General features: G+C 35.7%; 1 pseudogene; it reads right to left on the reverse strand.

Annotated features, from left to right (window-relative positions):
- Positions 1-10,668: 10,668 nt before the first annotated feature.
- LOC125478137 lies at positions 10,669-21,833 on the reverse strand (annotated as a pseudogene).
- Positions 21,834-22,912: the final 1,079 nt, after the last annotated feature.

A 22,912-nucleotide genomic window follows, 5' to 3' on the forward strand; every position in this document is an offset into this window, starting at 1 on the left:
TAATTCAACTCTAGAGTGGCCTAATACTGGCCCCAGCTCCACGGCTCCCTACCACACATTCATGACGCAATAAAACAGCCTAAAGATGTCTCGGAGGTAACCGAGCACGCCCTAGCAATGCTTGCTTCATCGGCTGGAGACTTCTGGCATTTGCATGTTGATGGCACATCCAACTACCAAGATTCGAGAGCAAACGTAGTCCTTGTTACCCCAGACAATTTGATGCCTGAGCATGTGATCACTTTAGGTTTCAAAGCATCCAACAATGAAGCAGAGTACAAGGCCTTACTAGCAGGCCTCCGAATGGTGGCAGTGAAAAAGCTCACAATTCATTTTGATTCCCAACTAAATGCCCAAATAGGTATTTATTTTTAAACCTATGTCATCCATCCTCATCAAATCCTCTCCACAAGGTAGCCCCCAAATCATTCCTTTTTATTATATTAATTAGCTAATTAATTGATTTATTATTCAATTATTCCTAATTAGCTACAAATCATGAACCTCACCCAAAATACCAACCAAGTGGCCGGTCCTCCTCCTCCTCCTAAAGGGGCCGGCCACACCCCTATAAATACTACCTTATTCTCTCCAAAACTGAATTCCAATTCTCTTGCTAAATTCTCTAAATTCTCCAAACACTTTTCCCTCAAAATTCTAACTTTGGCATCAGAGGTTCTCCGGCCAAAGCCCCCCTCCCCCATTCATCATGGGCACATGAGGCTCTTAGCCTTGACTAAAGGTGTTATTTGTTTTACAGGTGCAATTTTGTTCAACAATAAAGACGAAGAAATTTGCATCCCCAATATCTCTAACAATGACCTAAAGTTACAAGATCTTCTACATGATTTTCTTCTTTCATGTCTAATTGACATCTATACAATTGATTTGCCAATTGTCGTATTGTTGGGACATTGAGTGAGATAATAGTTTCGTTAAGTGATGTCATCCTGAGTTTGATGAGATGTACATTTTTAATTCTTAACATATGACATCTTTTAACGGAATTGTTCTCACTTTGTATTGTTATTACTTGCCAAGAAATCAATCATACTGTATACATACATACATTTTTTTTTTTTTGTTTAATCTTTGAAATAGTCTATACAAATACCATTAGTGGTGGAAAAAGACTGCATTGTTGATATTGCACCATCGATCCACATCACTTTAACGCGTGAAGATTGTGGTTGTCAATTGGAGCATAAATGCTCGGCCATAACTGGCTAACACCTAGTTGGCTTCTAAACCATGAAATCAAAATCACCTTAATTAAGACTTGTCATTGTGACTTAGATTATCTGAGTTAGATAAAGGGGAATTGAACCAATGTGAAAACCATGTCAATTAATCTGAGCACACAGCATTAGAAATTGACTTAATTTTCCAAAACAAATTGATTAGAAATTAATATTTCCTACTACAACACTTAACATTAGCTCAACCACTTAATAATATGGTTTAGTGATGTTCTTACAATCACTTGTAAGTGAAAGGTCTTAAATTAGACTTTTATGAATGATAACTTTGACATCAAATTATTATTGCAGACTCATTATGTATAGCTTAGACTAAATCCTTTACCCCTTAATATAAATATATTGTTGTATAAAAAAAAAAAAATAGGCCATGTCACCTATAGAGTGCACAGACTTACTCATGCTGCCTTAAAGCCCTTAACAGAGTTGATTGAGTGTCGATAGATTGAACGAGTATGTTGGTTAATGATTTTAATTGGGCATGTACTTCTAAAACGTTAAAGACCACTAACGCAATATCGCATTAAAAAAAAAAAAAAAAAAAAAGCATGCTATCCTGACATAAGTGTGATTTTTGAAGAGTGCCTGTGATAGTGATTTCGAAGAATGTATGCAAATGCAAATCTTTCATTTACGCATATACCAAATTATATTCATAACAATAAATTCTCTCTTTTTAGGCCACGTCATAAATATATGAGCAAGACAAAGGTTATACGAGTTTGTAACTTATTCCAATTAATTAATTGATTATAACTGTCAGTGTTTTTCTTCTTTTGAATGCGGTCGTATATGAGACAATACATGATGCTGCATGCTATGTTTGGTGATCTTGGATCACGAGACTGCACGGATGCTGGACAATAGAGGGCAACGTACTGATCATCCCATTTCACAGTTTTGCATGGAGGGATTTCTGACATGCACCGCACCTTACTATACATCAGAATTTTTGGTCGTTCAATATTCCAATACATCGATGAGAGTATGGTAAAATTTTTGTTCATGATTAGCTATCATCTGCAATCAATTTTCTTTAACGATAAAAAAAAAATATCCATGAAGAATATCTTACTCAAAGAAACGAGTTTGAACATATTAGTTATACAAAGTACTTCTCACAATTTGTCACGTAATCAAAACGCGAAGAGTTAGTGTAAAGCTGTTGTATGGATACAGTGAGTATTGGATCCTAAACTTCACACACATGATATATACATGATCGTTCCATAGCTCATTGGGTAGAAGGACATGCTAATAAAGGTTGTGATGAAGAAGGTCGAACTTGTAGCTTTGACGCTGAGTTTTAAAAACCTGAATTTGACCCGATCCATTTTCATTAAAGAGTTATTGTACATCGAATCAGATCGCCAAGTTTGATGAAAATATTTACAGTCCCTACGTATATATTAGGGTTGGGAAATACTGTTTGCAATATAAGATAAACCATTAGTGTTCTCGTGTACTTGCTTGTTTGAGACTGTTTATGTAGAACTGATTCCATCATTAGTTACATAGGATTAATAAACTTTGGCGTTACGAGGAGAAGTTTAGAGTTGATATGAAAAATAAATTATATTTAGTCATAAAATGACATAAATCTTACGTCTTACCCCTCAAAATACATGAACAAAAATATACATGTAAAGAGGAGGACACAAACTTGATCATTTAGAAACAAAACAAGAAAGATACAAGAAAAAAAGGTGGAGACATGAGACCTAACTCCTCTGGAACAAAATTTGAAAATTAATAACTTGTAAAACAAGTTGAGAAAAATAAAAAATAAAAATCATCAAGAAAGAAAAATAAATTATTCTTTACATAAAGAACCAAACTAATAAGTTGACAAAACATAAAAACGATTAAAACTCAAACTAATAAAGTTAGGATTTGTGTCTACATGTGTCAAGAGAAATTCGCAAATGCGCGCCTAGTTGAATTTATTTATAACTTCCTTTGAATGTTATTTGTAAGTTCCTTGTTTACGTATAGACTAACGTTAGGGGGACTAAATTTTTAAATCAAATTTGTAAATCAAATGATGTGTCACCAGTAGAAAATAAACACGTTAATTAACACTTAAAAAATAATCTAATCATCTTCAATCACATCATTTAGTTTATAAAATTTTATTTAAAATTTTATTCTCTTTAACATTAAGAAAAATTACATACAGATTATACTTTTAATATTTAATTTTATATTGAGACAACAATTTTCAAACATTTCATAGAAAGACAAAAGGTAATATATGTGAAAGATGACATCATTGGTTTTTTTTGTAAGTTACGAAATACCCTTTTTAGTTGTAAAATATTTTCACACCTCTGTCTCCTTCATCTTTTGCTCCCTTCTCTCTCTCTCGCAAAAATTTTGGCCCCATTTTTGCTTTTATCCTTCTCTTAACTCATTTGCTCGGCTACTTCAACGTTTTTGCACCAGCAAATTTGATACTTTGAGGTTAATTGAAATTAGGAACAAATGAGAGCAAAAGTCGAAGCTGTAAGGTGAGATCCGGCTCGTCTTGTTATTGTTTTGGTTGTTGTGATTACGAAATTGCTGCTTGGGCTATTCCGCTTTGCAATCTGCATATGTACATGTTGATGCTTTCTTTGGAAACTTGAATTTTGGCCTTATTTCTATATCAGTTGATGGAGAAATGAAACAATATTATTGGATTACTATTAAATTGGTTTAAACTGGACTTAGATCAAACTTACTCTAATAGGCTTTTCCTAATAAAACTTATCATCCTATACTGATGATCTTAGCTTTTCCTAGTAAAAGTTATCATCTTATACTGGTGATCTTAATTCATGAGCCCTCATGGCTGGATATGGAGAAACAAACATACATACTTCCTATGAAAAGATTCTTGGTCAATGCATGCATTCTGTGCTTAACGGGAAAAAAAAAAAAAAAATTGCAGTTTATCCGTAAAGTATAATTGGCATGTTAATTCATACTCACTAAATTAAAATTTGGAGGCTCTGCCGAAGTTAGACCAGTAATCAACTATACTCTGTTATCAAAGTTATGGTTCTCATTCACTTTCTAATCAAATCTAACAAATCCATACCAAGCTTAGCGGTCAATAGTGCACCGTGTATCCGTGAGCTGCTTAAATTTGTTTTTGTTTTTTTTTTTTACTTTGCGTTTTGTTTACAAATAGATGACTAATTTTTTGTTAAAAAACCAACACCAACTTAGTCGGTGCATGGAATATGCTAAAAAACTCTAGCAAGTATAGCAGCAAGATGGAAAAGCCAAGTCCACCAAGTTAGGTTAGGAAAATTTAGAAAAATAATGGTCGAAGACGGGTTGAATTGATTCTGCAAAACTAGTCAAGGACGAGTTAAACTAATTCTGCAAAAATGATCGAGTATTGATTGAACTGATTATGCAAAATGGTTGAAAACGTGTTGCACTGATTCTGCAAAAATGGTCGAGAATGGGTTGAACTGCTTCTGCAAACATGGTCAAGAATAGGTTGAACTAATTCTGCAAAAATGGTCGATGACGGGTTGCACAAAAATGGTCAAAGACGTGTTGAACTGATTATGCAAAAATGGTCGAGGATGAGTTGAACTGATTCTACAAAAATGGTCGAATATGGGTTGTGTAAGATCCCACATCGCCCAGGGGAGTGGATCCTCTAAGCCTTATATGTATATTCCCACCTCTATCTAGCACGAGGCCTTTTGAGAGCTCATTAGCTTCGAGTTTCGTAAGAACTCCGAAGTTAAGCGAGTTCGTGCGTGAGCAATCCTATGATGGGTGATAGATTGGGAAGTTCTCATGTGAGTTTCCAGAAACAAAATTGTGAAGGCATGGTCGGGGCCCAAAGCGGACAATATCGTGCTACGGTGGAGTCGAGCCCATGATATGGTGGGGGTCGGGCCGGGATGTGACAATTTGGTATCAGAGCCAATCCCTGTTTGGAAGTGTGTCAACGAGGACGTTGGGTCCCTAAGGGGTGTGGATTGTAAGATCCCACATCGCCTAGGAGAGTGGATCCTCTAAGCCTTATATGTATCTTCTCATCTTTACCTAGCACAAGGCTTTTTGGGAGCTCATTGGCTTCGGGTTCTATAGGAACTCCGAAGTTAAACGAGTTCGCGAGAGAAACAAAACCGTGATGGGTGATCCATTAGGAAGTTCTCGTGTGAGTTCCCAGAAACAAAACCGTGAGGGTGTGGTCAGGGCCCAAAGCGGACAATATCATGCTACGGTGGAGTCGAGCCCGGGATGTGGTGGGGGCCCAGGTCGAGATGTGACAGGTTGAACTGATTTTGCAAAAATAGTCAATGATGGGTTAAACTGATTCACTGATCCTGCAAAAATGGTGAAAGACGAGTTAACCTGATTCTGCAAAAAATAGTCGATGACCGATTGAACTGATTCTGCAAAAATGGTCAAAGATAGGTTGAAATGATTCTGCAAAAATGGTCGAGGATGAATTAAACTAATTCTGCAAAAAAAGGTCGATGACGGGTTGAACTGATTCTGCAAAATGGTTGAGGATGGGTTGAACTGATTCTAGTAATAAGGATACAAACTGATTCTACATATGGTTTTAAAACTGATTCTGCATAAATAGTCGATGATGAGTTAAGTTTATGGCGCATATTAATTTTGTTGTTGTGAAGGTTGAGTTCCATTAATAGCTTTAAAGCCTTCGAGGTATAACTAGTATTTTAAAACGTTGTTTTTATGTTTTTGGGTTGGGCTTTAATTTTTTTTATATTTTTGTCTCTTATTGACATATTTAAAAATTAGTGGATTTTCTTGATATAGTGAAAGTTTTTGTCTGTATATGTAAAACTCTCTTAACATTACCTTTACGTATATATGAATAGTAATGCTAGAAAGACTAAATTTATAAACTAAATGATGTGTCACTAATAAGAAATGAACACGCTTATCAATGTTTAAGCAATAATCAAATCATCAATTTTCATATCATTTAATTTACAAAATTTAATCTACAAATTTTCTCCAGTATTACTCATGTATGAATCATTTCCAGTGGGCCTTGCCTCACATGCCAAAAACCCCTTTATCTTGGACACAAAACCCTGAATCTCGAGACCAATTGAGCATCGTAAACCTATTTCCTCGACCCCACACAATCAACTCCCACGCGAAGAAAAGTGCCACATGTCATATAAATTAATACAAATGATTATCTTTGATTAAAACTCATTATTTTACAAGTATTTATCAAATATAGCCAAAAATTAACTCTTAATTTCAAAAATGTCACTTTTTATAAAAACTTCCAAATATATCCAAAATTTCACTTAAATAGACACAAATACCCTCAAATTTAGCAATTAAATAAATTAAAGCCTTTTTAACTATTGTCATCTCAAGCTCCGGTCCAACTTCACCTTCGCTTCAACACTCCACCACCACAACCTATCCCCTTTGACCCCCTCATTACCGACATTGAGCACCGTCGTGGTTACCACAAATGGGAGTAACAGAATTTCTATCATGCCTTCAACGCCTTTTTTCTTCCTAATATCATTTTTAGTTTTAAATATAAAAATAGTTTTTAAAGTTAATCCACATGTCGTTATATGATTGTATTTGTGAGAACCACGTGGCGCCGCATCATCACACTAACAGAGCAATTGACATATTTATCACGAAAAAAAAACTAAAATGATCACGATGGACAAATTCACATAAAGACTAAAATGATTCATGACAGACAAATTCAAGAACACTACTATTGATTATCATTAATGGTTAAAGGCTAGATTAAGGAGTTATATCAATGTCACGAATCATTTTGGCTAAAAAGTCTTTAATTTATTTGATTGTTAAATTTGAGGATATTTTTGTCTATTTAAGTGGAATTTTGGATATATTGAAAGATTTTATAAAAATTGACATTTTTGAAATGAAGGGTTAATTTTTGACTATATTTGATAAATGCTCTTATTTTACTCTTACCCATATGTAAAGGAAATAAGTACAACAAAGAAACTAGGCAAACTGTAAAGTGGTTGGAAAACTATGCAACAGTAGTGATAACAGTAACTAGAACAATACATTAGTTTATTGTGGAGGCAGATTCTCTGCCCTTCCACTTCCCATGCCCTCCCATGCCCTCCTGTCTTATGTGGTCATGGTTAAGTCACGTTAATATTTTATATTTTTTTTTTAATAGAGATAATAAGATAAAATGAATAGTAATATAAAATGTTGACGTAACTTAACCATGAACACACAAACAGGAGGGTACGAGAAGTGGGAGGGCAGAGAATCTGCCTCTGTTTATTGTGGCTCTTTCGCGCTCCTTTCTCTTGTTTAGTCTCATGTGTCACTGTGCCTGATAGCGATAGGGCCGTAATAATAAAAAGGAACAAAGCAATTTAGCATATTAAGAATTTGTTTAAAGTGTTCGGTATTTAAATGGGTACTCGACGTTTTATAAAATAAGTTGGGAAATATAAAATTTTTTTACATGTATTATGATATGTGAAGTGCTACTTGGATACGTGATATTGAGAAAAATTTCACCAAAATCACGCTGCTAATTCTATATAAACTCTAAGCAATCCTGCATATACATATAAGATAGCACACAAATGGATGGAAAAAAGCCTTATCAACATCATTGTGGATACTTGCGGAGCCAACATGGAGTCGTTGATTATTCTTGACTCTAACAACTTTAAAAGCCTCGTGTATATTTGTATTGTATATTGTATTTAACCCTTATAAACATCTAAGGCAAACTAAATTACAACTTTCTCATTTTATTCTTCTAATTTCTTCTATCATATTTGTCTTCATTTTTTCTTCTTGTATGAAATACTTTAGTTGAAAAGTCTTAGCCCCCTTCAACATTACTCTACAGTATCTTACATTCACCCTCGACAAGCCTCTACAAATAATAGTAATTGTCAACCTATGTTAGCATAAACTTTCGGCATATGCGGACAGGAATTGGCATATGCCTACTATGTGCTTGACGAAATGGTCAGCATTTTTTGTTGATATTATGACTCAATTATTTGAAAATACTGACTACACCATTGATTGTGGAGGTATCTCACGTCTCCTAATGAGTGATGAATCCCAACTAGCTTTCTTTAGACGATCCTTTTAAGATCATCTCAAAAAGTTGATCAAAATTCGTAGAATTTTATGATTGGAGATTGTATTTATTGGGTTCAAACCTTGTATGTATACATGTTGTGTATAACTTCCTCGGAGAAAGAAATACAATTACAACAAGTGTACAATTCCTTTTGGCAACAAGAAATCCTAACTAGGTAGGTATTCTATCAACGCAAAATTATTTAGTCTTTTCATTGTTATTAACTAAATAGATGCAAACGTAATTTATTTAAATTCTTAATGATCAAGCCATAAATGAGGGTGTTGTTATTGCCACTTAAAAAAATTTCATTTTAACATTCTATACAAAAAATTTCTTATATTTGTTGTAAACATTCCTAGTTTAAGTATGATTGTGTAAATCTTAAATTAGATTTGATTCTACTTATCATTTCTTATTGTATCTTGTATTCCTTGGGGAAGAAGGAATATCTTTTCTTCTTTACTACTATAAATAAGGGCACAATGTAGGAGGGATAATAACACACATTCCCCTACAATTCTACAAACACATCTCTCTCTTTTTCTCCTTGACACTGGCCACCCTAAACTTGTCAGATAAAATAGACCACGACACGTTATCAACACGCTTCTACCGCTGCGCTTAGGAATCTGACGTTGAAGAATTTTTCTGCATCAAACCAGTTCATCCATATCATCACGCAATCAAGTTCTTTCAAAACAACGGTTTTTAACTCGATATTTTTGTAGCCCTGAAAGCATGAAGATTCACCATGATACATGACCCAACTTTATGTTTTACGTATTTTAGATTCTACATAAATTGTGTATGCCTCATAATCATAATTGTTAAAATTATGTGAATTTGATATTTGCCATGAATTGAATCAAACATATTTGTATATGCATCACATTAAATTAAATTACCATATTATTGTTTTGCATATGCATCAAATTGAATATGTTTTTTAATTGAACTATATATCAAAAATTGAATTAAAATTTTTTTTTATGGGAACCTAGGGTTCTTTCAAACTCGTGACCACCATAATGCAAATGGGTTTCCCCAAGCCCAGCCAAGAGCCTATAGCTCTCTTTCTCCCCAGAAAACCCATAGAGCCAGAAGCTCCAATCTCAAAACCAACAAAACCCGACACCTTTCATGGTGTCATCGACCACGGCATGGCCTGCGGCCATTGCCTTGAACCTTTGGTTCATGTCGCCGACGACCAGAAGTTGTCCCACGTAAAAAATAAAAATTGGACTGAGATTCGCCGAAATCTCGTCGGAATTTTTTTTGAAATTCGATTCAATTTTTCTAGGGTTTGATTGAAACGATTGAGATTTTAATATCTCCATGTTGTAATCATAGTCGAAAACACCCCATAAGGGTAACCCTGAGTCTTCCTGTCCAAGATTTGGCCATCTACAATGGTAGCGCCGATCACCTTCTCCAGCGGAATCACCTAGCCTCGCTACGATTTCTTGGATCAAGCCTTACCCTAAATTTTTGGGCCTCGCCTTGACTTAGGCTGAAAAAAAAAAATAAAGCTTTTTTCTTTTGGGCTCACCACTGCAAGCCCAGTTCGACCCCCTCATTTTTCGGCCCAACGCTGCATCGCACCAGCCCAAATGGGCTCTGGTGAATGCAAGAGTCTTCTTCGACCGTGTGAATCAAACTCTCAATGAAAGCACCAATTTGTGGATGCATATTTTCGCCATTTTCTCCCTTGATGAAAATGCACCTGCAAAATAATAACATCTAAGATTAAGGTCAAAAGCCTCACGCGCCCACGATGAATGAGGGGCTTTGGCCGAAGAATCTTTGATGCCGTTAGAATTTGAGAGAGAAAATGTTTAGGAATTTTTGGGGAGACAATGACCTAGCATTTTAGTGGGAAAGCATGACTATTTATAGGGGAGTGACCAGCCTATTTGGAGAATAGGGGCCGGCCACATATGGTCAAATTGTGAGTGTAATTGCAAAATATTATGTGAAATAATATCTTGCAATTAACTTGGCAATTAATCCCAAATGAAATAGAAAAATTGGAAGTTACCTTTTGAGTGAGGATTTCAGGAGGAGTGATGAGAATGTTTTGAATAAACTACCATTTTTATCACCTTTTACTCTTCCTTGATTAAGCCGTTGTTGTCCGTTGCATGCACGTGAGAATCTCGGTGTGCCTCGAGAGTAATTTTGTCATTTTCACACAAAAGTACACGAGTCGCCTCCATAATTTCTTAATTATTTTTTGCTCCACAGTCGAGCATATCCAGGATATTTCAAACAGTGATCGCGATTAACTAAAACAATGAGATTTATTAATACAACCAATTACACTAGTACAAAAAAACACTAGAGGTAGTTCGGATCAGAATCTCGATTCGAAAGGAGTAACCCAAATCCCGAACCGAGTCCTTTCCAGAAGAGATTTCGAAATCGAAACTAAACCGAACCAAAATTTTGGGATTCCGGTAGGGCTCGGGATTTCACCAACCATTGAACAGTATGTCGCATCCTCCCCTTGCAGCCATCTGTGGGTCATCTTCATCACCAACCCAAAGGGCTTGAAAGGTAATTTCGCCACCGCCTTCCCCTCGAACATCGAGCTAAGTAGCCCGAAGACGACGAAGAGGACGAGGGCAATGACGGCGCTAGACTTGAACTTGAAAGCGACAAATCGCTGCTGGATTCCTTGAGACTGGTCTTGACGCGGCCGATCTTCTTGGTCTTGGACTTTTTGGTAATTTTGGTGGCAGAGGAGGAGTCGATCTTCGTGGTCTCGAGCTTCTTCGCGGCTTTATCGATGGAGGAGCAGAGGGACTTGTAGGAGTTGGTGAGGGAACCCATGAGATCGCCTCGCAAACGAAGGTGAGGTCAAAATAGATTGGCAGAGGATGAGATAGCAGAGTGAGGTGAGGTCGAGAAAGAGTGAGGTAAGGTCGAGAAAGAGCGAGGCTTGCAGCAGTTGCTTCGAGCGAAAGAGAAGGTGGCTGTCTGTGGGAGGAAGATGCTTCGAATGAGAGTCTGAGGAATTGTGCCTTCTCACAGAAACCCTATAACAACGGACAGCCGAGACCAATAGGTCAGACCGAATTCCGTACGGAATAGTTTGGGATCGATTCGGGATGACGTACCAAAATTTTCGAGATTTTCAGTTTGGGATCGGAATTTTTTCAGTATAATTTTCGGGAATTTTTTTTTTTTCAACCACGGGAAGCATAATGTCACTAGTAACTTACATACAAATCGATTAATTTCAAATATTTGTAACCTATGTAGTAGGATGAAAACTGTAAATAACAATTGTCCACATATTGCATTAACGGTTAACAATTACTTACTCACGTGTAAGCGGTTGTCTCATGTTGAGGTCTCGATGGGATTGTATAGCTTCTTGTGTTTTTGAGCATGAAAGAGGGATATCATCTCTCCAAAGCTCATGGATTTAGAGCTCTCAAACTGCCTACATATCCAAAAGATTTTATATGCTGTATATTTTCTTTTGAAAAGCCGAAATAAATTACAACTTATAATTTTCATAAATTTCAGAACTATATATACTTGCCAAAATTTAATGTAAGACTAATTAAATTAAAAAACTTATTAAACCAAACTACAAATTGAGGATAAAAATGATCAAAGTCATCCCCTACTGTAGTTGCTTCCTTACCAAATGCTAGCAAATATTAAACAAAACAAAAAATCATGGTGGGAAGATTTGCAAACCTTAAAATTTGGAGTGCATTTTTGCTCACCACCATTTAGTGTGATGTATGCTTACCAACTTATTTATTACCGTTAGATAAGTTTGAATTTTAAGATTTGTGCCTATCAACTACAGGAATCTCGAAATTCAAACTCATCTAACGGTGATAAATAGGATAGTGAGCATACATCATACTAAATGGTAGTGAGCAAAAATGCTCCCTAAAATTTGAGAACAGTTCAAATTTGATCCCTTCTTTTGAAGTTTTGCATCGAAAGGTGGCCAAAAAGTTGTTCAAAACGCTTTGTCCAACGTACCATTTGTGACTGCTGAATGCTAACAAATTTCGTGCCGTAGCAGCACTTGGCTTGAATCGATCGATCGACCTAACAACAATGAACAGGCGCAATCTTCAAGGCTTGACAAGTTGCAAATACAAAGGCATCCCTTGACAATTGCCTTGTTTTTAGTTTAAATACAGACACATGCTACGTACTGTGCTGAGTGCGTGCTCAACGTAGCCAACTTTTTAGGCACAGTTATAAGATCTTGTAAGAGAAATTCTGAAATCATAAAAACAAGAAGACATTAGGACTGTAAAAGAGGAATCCGCACATGCATAAGAACGTCTTCTATTCTCTCAAAACTATATTTGAGAGATGTAACAATTCTTATATAGTTGTTAGGATATTTCTCAATCAAGATTATTATTAAATGAAAAATACTCATAATTACAATTATATTTTTTATATCCGACCATAATAAAGACTTAGCAAATAGGAATTACGTGATTGGTCAATTAGAGTTAAGCCTTTATTATTCTAGCCATACTGAGATTGCAAGATCACTCAAATTTCAACTCACTTAAATAATACTGGAAAATCAAGTGACCTAATTGACAACTTATTGATCCTCACAATAATTCTTATAGATTCACCTTCATATAATGACTTCAGGGATTAGTTTGTCGTGGAGGATTGGCTATATTATCTCGTTTGAACATAGCATTCATCAAAAGAATGTGGAATTATTCAGTTTTAATTTTATTTATTTATGTCACTTAGTACTACGGTTTAATGATATTCATCTTCATTTGTCAGTAAGAGGTTTTATGTTTGATTCTTGTTAAAAGCAAATTCGAACCATATTATTGTGAGCTCATTGTGAGGTTTAGCCCACTCCCTCACTTGTTTGTTAAAAAAAATTATTTATTTATTTTTCATAGAGAAAGACATGAAAATTTTCAAAACTAGACAAAGAGGATGTAAATTAAGAACTGAGATACAAAGTGGGTGACACTAATTGTATTATTATTAAGGAGAGAGGAAATGTTCAAAACTATTATTTTAAGGAGAAGGAGGAGTTTTGAACCTAGAACTCATGGGTGGGAACCTAACACCGTATCAACTAGAATATTAGACAACATGTAGAAGTGATGCTAATTGTGATTAAACATCTATACTGTACAAAAATATTCATATAGGGTGAGACTAGTTGATACCTAAAATTCCTTAACTCAAGTCCCCATTAGATTATATCAACCAAAAAGTAAAAAATAAACACCCCGGCATTGGATCACTTCTGAATATGTATAATCTCTTGACAAGACACCATGTCATGTATAAGGTGTCAACGCAAAAGAACAATATGCTATCCCATTCTTAATTATTCTTTATTGTTAAAATACTATTTTAATTGGCAATTTTTTTTAATAGTATGTGCATGGTAGATAAAACAAATGACTGAAATTAAAAAATGAAAATTCTAATAGTTGTGGAAATCAAATCTAACAACTAAAGCACATGTACAACTCAGTACTATGTAACATTAATGTCACAACCTTAAATTTTAAGTCCCAATTAGTGTGGGATTATTTTATTTGTTTGAATTCACGTCATTTTGAACCTCGATTATTTATATTTATAAGCCATTGTTAGGTTATATGCCGTATAAGTTAAAATGGAAAAAGTTGAGATAATAGTCGGTTTTCTTAAATACATTACTAATTTAAAATGCAGAATAACATAAGTGGGCTCTTCTTTTATAATTTAGCTTTCCTTTGTTGGCTATACTAAAATCATGTAATGTCCCCGGATGATGAGGATATTGCCAGACCAAATAATTTTCGGCAGTTAGCTAAATATTTGCAATGCCATTACATGATTTTAGTGTGGCATTATATAAATATTCCTTTGTTAAAGGGACGGAACTTTCGTTAATTATATAAATATTCCTTTGTTAAGGGGATGGAACTTGGCTAATAACCCATCAATGTCAAATTTGTACGTTGCATGTTAACATGGTTACTAGTTGTGATTTTTGCCCTCACGTCTTGAAACATATTTGCTTGCCATATCAGGCACAAAGCAACATTTTTTTTATATAATATAAACAGGTCGGCTTTAAAAAAAATTGTTCTGATGGATTATCTCAATGGCCTACAAATTTTGGAATCAAAAGTCATATTGGACTCCAAATTCGAGACAATCGCTCTTCATTGCACTGGAAAAATTGAAGTTAATTATTTATGATTTTGGAGTCAAGTGGTAAGTCATATTTGATTAAAATTTAACTCTTAAGGTAAAATCCTCATTGAATTACACAAAAAATTATTATTATTTTAAAGACTGTTATCAACTTCACGTATTTACTGCCATCTTTCAATGGTATACCAAAATATTTGCTTGATGACTATTTTAGTTTACTGAGTTGCTGCCATTTTCTCTTCCGAAGAGTTGCACTCAACATGTATTTAACGGCCATAAAACCTATATCTTGCATTAGCAACGGCTATTTCTAAAATCTCCTATAAATGCACACCTTTCTTTTCATTCAAAGTGCATTAAATCCAATTAGTTTCGTCACATTATAGAACACATTTGTACTCATGCTAGGAAACCAAAAGAGCCAAGAGGCTTATGATTGTTACTAAACTAGATTGTATGTCCAAACGAAATCAATTTAATAGTTTAGCTAGATTGGCAATCTCATTAAAAGGGAGAAAATATTATTTTTACATGGTAGAATAATATGTAAAGCATTAGACGTCACAGAATGGTGAAAAGGTGTTATACCCTTGCGTGACAGCGTAGATTCAAATCCCGTCGGTGACTAATCTAACATATAACTTACTAACGCTATCGCTCGAATAAAATAAAAAAAAAAGCATTGGACGTTCCTTTGAGAAAACAAACTATATATGTATATGGTAATGACATATTTAACCGCTTTCTTATATTAAGCGTCAAAATATGCAAGCAGCTAGTCAGCTGCTTGATTTCATGAAGATCAATTGGCATGCTTTTTTTGCCATAAACGATGACTTCCAATTGGGTACTGGCGGATTCACATTGGCGTGATCCCGTGGTGGTCGGACAAATTGTAGGGAAGTGCCTCCGATGATCCTTTGGTCGTCCGGGTGGTAGTCATTTCGTAGGTGTTCGACAAAAAACCCTAAGTGAGACTCGACATCGCCTTTGTGGCGTTGTTGTCAACATCTGTTGATATATTTGCATATGCTAACATATGTTGACAAAGTTGTTGATCGGCATCTGTCGATAGACGCGCAAAACGGCTTGGCAAATGACTATTGTTGACCAAAATTTGTTCAATGGAATGTCACACTAAAATTTTGCGTGTCGTTTTTGTCCAAAAAATTTTACTCATTGCACATGTTATTTTCTCTTTGACATTTTTACACTAAAGGGGTGGGAGAATACTTAGGGGATTGAACTCGTCATCTACGATATTCAAACCTAAAACCTTTAACTTATAAATGAAGAGAAATATTATTAAAATGTAATACTAAGTAATTAAATGTAATCTCGCTAAAAAAGTAAATTTTAAAAGGGTTAGAGCATTGATGATTAAACCACCACATAGTGTAGGTACGTAAAGCTCGTTGGTACCATACATTCACTAAAATGGAGAGAAACAAGTTCTGGGTAAGAAGTTGTCCAAAACAAGAAGGGGAAATGCCTTGCATGGAAACATAATTTTAGAAATGAATTAAAGTTTGTCTTTAAATATTAAGCCAAATCAGTACTTTTATACTCCTTTCAAAGTTTGGAAGGTGTTTCCAGTTTTATCTATAATGTTAAACTTATGGTCCGTCCAGTAACGTCTTGTAAAATGGTTTTTAAATAATTGTTAAACGAAAACGATAAATAGGATTATACATTTTTATGATTTGAGAATGTGTTCGGTAGTTTAACTCCAAAATAATTTTTAAGAATGAAAACATTGAAAACGTGTATAGTACCAATATATAAATTTAAAAAAAAAATTCGAGTTTAGTAGTAGTGTTTTCGTCATATTATTAAGATGGTAACGATGATGATAGGGATGATGTTTGCAGCAAGGGAGTGGTGTTGCTAGCAATGGTGATGGTTGGGGGAGAGGGGGGGGGGGGGGGTGGGGCGATGGGGTGGTTTGGTAGAGAGGAGAGTGGGTTGGTAGTAATGGTGACAATAGAGGTGTCAATAGTGGTGGGATGAAGATAGTGAATAGCGGGGTAAGGAGCAATGGTGATGGCAGAGATTGGTTTTGTTAATAGTTGTGAGGGATAGTTGTAAAAAGGTTGGTTAAGAGATGGTAGGGATGATGGTCACGGAGATTGTGTTGGTGGTGATGGCCATGATGAAGGTCATGATGGTGGGAGGTGGCGGTGGTAGGAGTGCTTTCCGCCCCCCAGTTATCCTGATCTGGTTGATCAAAGGTTTCTTCTTAATTCAAGTCAGGAATGAAGAGCGACAAGCGCACTGTCAGAAAATGATTCAGATATGGGTGAGATGGTGGAGGGTGATGGCAGTGGCGAGACGGTGAAGGGTGGTGGTACTGATGGTGATGTTTCTTTTATATTGTTCTTAAAACTCCAACTTTGTTTTTTAATGTATTTTTTTTATTACCCTGAAATTTGTTTTTGTTTTTGAACAAGCAATATTATCTACATTCAAAAGGTGGGGAAGTGGATTAATTAAGCCTCACAATAGGCTAGCAATAATATGGTTCAAATTCACTTTTGGCGAGAATTGAACCTAAAACTTCTCACTTACAAGTGAAGATGAATACCACTAGATAGTAGTACTAAGTGGCAAAATTTGTTTTTGGAAACATACAAAATATCAATTTGATGTTCTATTAGTCCACGTGGTGATATGGTAGTTCGAAGATATAGCTCCTGTGTTAAAGAAAAAAAAGAAAAAAAAAACTAAGATTTAAGCCCTTATGGTGAAGTCGGTTTGGATTTATGCCCAAAATAGAAAATATCATCAATTCTCCGTTAATTATTAGCATGTAAGCCAAACATTTTAGGCTAAAACAAAACTCTCCGTTAATTGTTAGCACGTGTGGTTTACATATGAGACTAACTTTATCTTTTTAGTCTCATATGTGAGTCTTATGTGCTAACAATTAATGGAGCGTAGACGAAATTTACAATTTTGAGCCTAAATCCTAACAGATTTCATCACAGGGAGCTAAATCCTAATTTTTTTTTTTATCACAATGGCTATTTTTTAACTACCCTATCATCACGAGGAACCATTAATCTGATTAAACCTTTTATTTTTAAAATTTATTTTCATAAAACAGTTTGCCAAATGCAATTTTCCACCAATTTTTATGTTAGAGAAAACGAAAAATTGTTTTACAAAACATTAACGAACATGCCGTTATGTCCTTCTTAATTTGTTCTCCTTGTTTTAATGTCCTTCTATCTGATTTTGATAATTAGAGTTGATGAAGAAGAATATTTACATAAGCAGCATGGGGAGATTGAGCACTTTGCCACTTTGCCGCCACCTTCCTATTTTTTGTTTTATTTGAAAGGAGAAAATGCATCATGAGTAATACTACACCAACATCTAATGATTTTACAATCGGCAAAGAAATTATGTTATGAGTCACCTTTAATTAAGATCGAGCTTCTTTTTCATAGTCATTTATCAAGTGTAAAAACTATAAGAAACATAAAATGTTCTACTCGACAGCGCTAAAAAGTGGCCAGATACACGAAGACTCTCATCAACAATGCAAAAGAGCGACACAAACTAAGAGATGTGTATAGTTATAAGATAAGAAAAACATAATAGAGAAGAGAGGGAAGAGAGAAAAATAATTGCACAAATTCAACAGAGACTTGAGCCAACCGATGTAGTGAGCATCCGAAAAGTTGAAAACCCAGAGCTGCATGAGACTCAATGACATCACTGCCTTGTGACATTTATGCATGTTTACATACTTGAAATCAGAATAAGAAGGAACTAAAATGAACATGAATCGGGTTATAAACATATCATAGTGGGCATGAAAAGGAAAAAAGAAAATTCAGTTATAAGGTTTACTTTTTTCGTTTTCGACAAAAAGTTGTAATAATGTTTACTAAATTCTACGAATTGAAATAAAATAAAGTTTGAACTCTCTCCCTTCCTCTAATACTAGTAAAATTAAAATAAAAAAATATGGTTTAATATCTTAGTGAATAAAGTGTTGAGTTTCTACGCATATGTCATAGGTTGGAAACTTCCTCATCCTCTAAATTAGTGTAACAGTTTTAAACTCTCCTTGTCATGACCCGTCCCAAATTATTATATAATTTTCTCCCCAAGTTTGTAAAGTGACAAATATACGCTCGTTGGCTTAGTGACGTGGATGTACATAAGCAGTTTTGAATTATTATTTTTGTCGTCGTAATTAAATCGTACTCGAAGTCACAAATGCGTTGACACGAGTTAAGCCCGAATCGGAGTCGTAACTGAAAAAGTTATGATTATTTGAATACGTAAATGGGTAAATAGCATTGTATTTTTCCTTGGATGTTGACCCTTATGTGCATTACTTACCCAATTATTTTAGTTCCCATGTTCTTGAGCCTAATCAGATATGTGGCCCTATTATTTTTGGACCAATTAAAACTGGCCTTCTCTTTCTCTTCTGCCCAATCACGTATGCGCACACACATAGCACTCTCATTCTCTCTCCTTCTCGACTCTTCTCCCTTCTTCTTCCCTTTGCACCGTGACACACCCACACCCAAACCCATCAAAACCTCACAAATTGAACGTGAGCTTTACATCATCGTGTTCCCCATGGCCTCACGATCTTATTGATACCATTTGATCACCGAACGACGTCGGGAACTCGAAAACCAGAAGCTCTAGAAAGGAGCCAAGTTTACTCCCTTGCGATCCTGGCAAGGTTAAGGAGTTTTAGGACTTAGAAAGGTATCCACTCAGCTTCCCTAACACATTGGAGTAGTTTTGGAGTGGAGTGGACGTCGGAATAGGCAAGTTCGAGAGGGTGCAGAGTTGGCTGGATTTTCCAAGGAATTTTCCTGATCATTTTTCATTGGATTTTGGACTTCTAATAGGTACGAAGGTGTTCTACTCTTCAAGAGCTTCAAATCCATATAAATTTCATGGAATTTTGTTAAGAATTGAAGTAAATATAAGCTTTTGAAAATTTTCCAGAAACCGACGAGTGCAGACGGCAGCCGGTGGTGGAGACTAGAGAAAAAGAAGTTATATTCTGTTAACTTTAACGGAATATTCTAATCAGCATTAGGTAACGCCGTTACCATTTAACGAAATATTTTGCCTATTTTGACGGAATATTCCTAACGCTGTTAGCGTTTCCGTCAGTGTACCGTGCATGTGCCTGCGCGTGAGGGCACGTCTGGTGTCCAAAAATCTTTCTAAAATTTTATGTGGGTTCGTATCGTCGAGTAGATCACGTTCGTAAATTCAAACCTTTCATTTGAGCAAGCTATGAGAAGTTAATCCTAGATTTTGTATATGTGCTAATTAATTAACGTAAAAATAGTTGTATCGCATATAGGTGAGACGTACCCCGAGGACGAGCGTGGACAAGCCAGATTGGGGGGCTACGATCCTGCTACTTATTAGTAAGTAGGCATTTGTTTTCTATACACACACACACACACGCATGTATATGCTTTACAATTTCCTATTAACGTTTTAAAATGAATTATGCCTTAAATGCCATGTCGATTATGCATGATATTTATACACATTACATTGTTATGAATTCAATTACATTAAATGACACTGTGGAGGCCCAGGTAAACTCAAAGTGAGTTAGTATATGGTTGAGTTGGTTGCCTTACATTGGTATGCATAAATGCCTTTAGAGCTCATCATTGCTGCACCCTGGTGTTAGTGTTCCTGTCCCGGGCCAGGGTATAGTCCTTCACTTGATTGTTCACCTCTCGCACCGCACGTTCACCTTAGATCCAAGTCTCGTGCCAGCCTGTCGTATAGACCACAATAGGTGGTTCTGACTCGTAGGTGACCCGCAATTTATCGCACATCCTTCATGTGATCGTAGCACTTGAGTGTACATATTTACACCCAGCCTTGTCATATAGATCACTTTAGGTGACTCCGACTCGTGTGCTAGCCTAGGTTGATGAGCTATAAGTCCAGTCGTACAAGTTACGTTAGGTAACTCCAACTGGCATGTTATTTTATATTGATTCTACACCTGGCTTACATGTTTTAGTGTTGAAACGTTATGACATGGCCTATTTTGGTTTTCACTGCCCTTGTACATTGTTTTTACATATATACGTAGTATTATTTTCTGGGAATTATACAGGTTTTACAGTGAGGAGTTATTATGTTTAGAAAGATAACTATGTTTTCAGAAGCTTTGTTTTTGCCCACTCACCTTTCTATTTTGAGCCTCTCCAGGTCCTAGGTAGCTGTTCGTATCTGTGGCTCACTAGGACTATCTGGTGGTTTTGACATTTCCATAAATAAATGTAGGGATCTTCTCCCTATTTGTATAATTAGTACTTGTTTAGTTTGACTGCAATGTTGGATTGCCTATACTCTGAATACTTGTATTTCATTTTTAGTTGCTCCCACACACACACACACACACACACACACACACACACACACACACACATATATATATATATATAACATATTCTTGTTACTATCACTTTTGTTGCGCACTAGGCTACGTCACCCTCATGTGACGACCAACATGCCTTGACTCAGGTCGGGGTATGTCACTTCTCCTCCCCTAATAATAGTAAATTTCTTTCAAATAAAAAATAAAATAAAAATAAAGTTGATTTCACATAACTTGTTTGCTAATAACTACAAAAAATTGGAATAAAAATTAGGGTAAATTACATTTTACCCGCTCAGGTTTGAGGTCGATTTCAATTCCTTACAACATCTTTAAAACATTTCAATTTCATACATTTACTTATCATTTATTTCAATTTCATACATCCATTAGAAAATTTGTTAAATAAACCGTTAAATAATGACGTGGCAAATATAAGGTCTCCATTTGTGTTGACGTGGCTGCCTCGTGGCTAAAAACTTAATAAAAATTTTAAAATATTAAAATAATTATTTAAAGAAAAGTTAAAAAAATAAATAAATAATAAATAACCAAATCCCCTTCTTCCCCATAATCCCCACCCGTGCCTACCTTCCCATCCTTCATCACCCACCCTTTCTTCCACCCCTCAACACACTTTTTCTCGCACCACTTTCCCTCCCTCAGCCAACGTATTCACCTCATATTTCTTATCCGACGAGGTCGTTCCCGCTCCTTTCCTAAACAGTTTCCTACCCAACGCGGCTAAATTCGAACCCAACCCGTTTTTAGCCTGCTTTTTCAATCCGCCCACGATCAGATCCGACGGAATCACCAACCCCATTGGGTTAATTGGCTTGTCCTTGGAAGTCGACCGCTTTTCCATGAACTTTTTCACCATCGTGGAGATATTGGGATCTGGGGGCTTGGATTTGACGACTGCGAGTGAGGAAATGAGGAGCTTGAGCTCTGTGGAAGACAACGAGTCGGAGAAGTGCGAGGAGGTCGAGGAATGCACATCGTACGAGCTGTACCGCAACGAGGGCTTCACTGTAAGCTAAAAACTTACTCTTCTGCTCTGCTAGGTTTCTGAGGAAGAATGAGGGACTGAGCAACTACTATTGTTGTGCCGTTTGGATGAGTTTTTGAAAAGAAGAGGAAGGGAGCAAAGTGACACGTGGCTCTGTCAATACCAAGTGTTTTGCCGCTGCTCTGCTAGGTTTGGTGAAAAACGAACCCTAAACGTCAATTCGACCAGCTTCGACATAGAGCTACTTTGCCGGCGAGTTTTGCCGGTATACTGGGGGAAGAGCTCGGCGGGGAGGTTCTCGTCGGAGATGGAGGCACAGTGGGGAGGGAAATGGCTGTGGGTGATGGGGGTAGGAGGGTGGGGATTCTGGGGAAGACGAAGGGGATCTAGGTTTGGTTTTTTATTTTTTATTTTATTTTATTTTTTTAATTTTTATATTAACTTTTCTTTAAATAATTATTTTAAAATTTTTATTAAGTTTTTAGCCACATGGCATAAATGTAGCAGTCAAGTCAGCACAAATGGGGACCCTATATTTGTCACGTTATCACTTAACGGTCTACTTAACAGATTTTCTAACTAATGTATGAAATTGAAATAAAATGATAAGTAAATGTATGAAATTTAAATGTTTTAAAGATGTTGTAAGGAATTGAAATCGATCTCAAACTTAAGGGGGGTAAAATGTAATTTACCTTAAAAATTAGTTTGATACTAAAGATACGCATGTACAAAATAAGTTTACATTTCGTCATAAAAAAAAAAAAAAAATATATATATATATATATATATTGAGTATAGTTTTGGCACGAAAAGTTGTTTCTTATTCATACCTTTACATTCCAACTCCCCTTGGTGAATCCCAATTTTTTTATAAATTAAGAATGTCATGTAGAACATTCTTATTTAAATAAGGGAAAACTTGAAATAAGTCCAAATTTGTAAGCAAT

The sequence above is a fragment of a genome, unplaced genomic scaffold (assembly GCF_019419815.1).
Source record: "Pyrus x bretschneideri cultivar Hongxiangsu unplaced genomic scaffold, Pyrus_bretschneideri_v1 Contig23, whole genome shotgun sequence".
Lineage (NCBI taxonomy): Eukaryota > Viridiplantae > Streptophyta > Magnoliopsida > Rosales > Rosaceae > Pyrus > Pyrus x bretschneideri.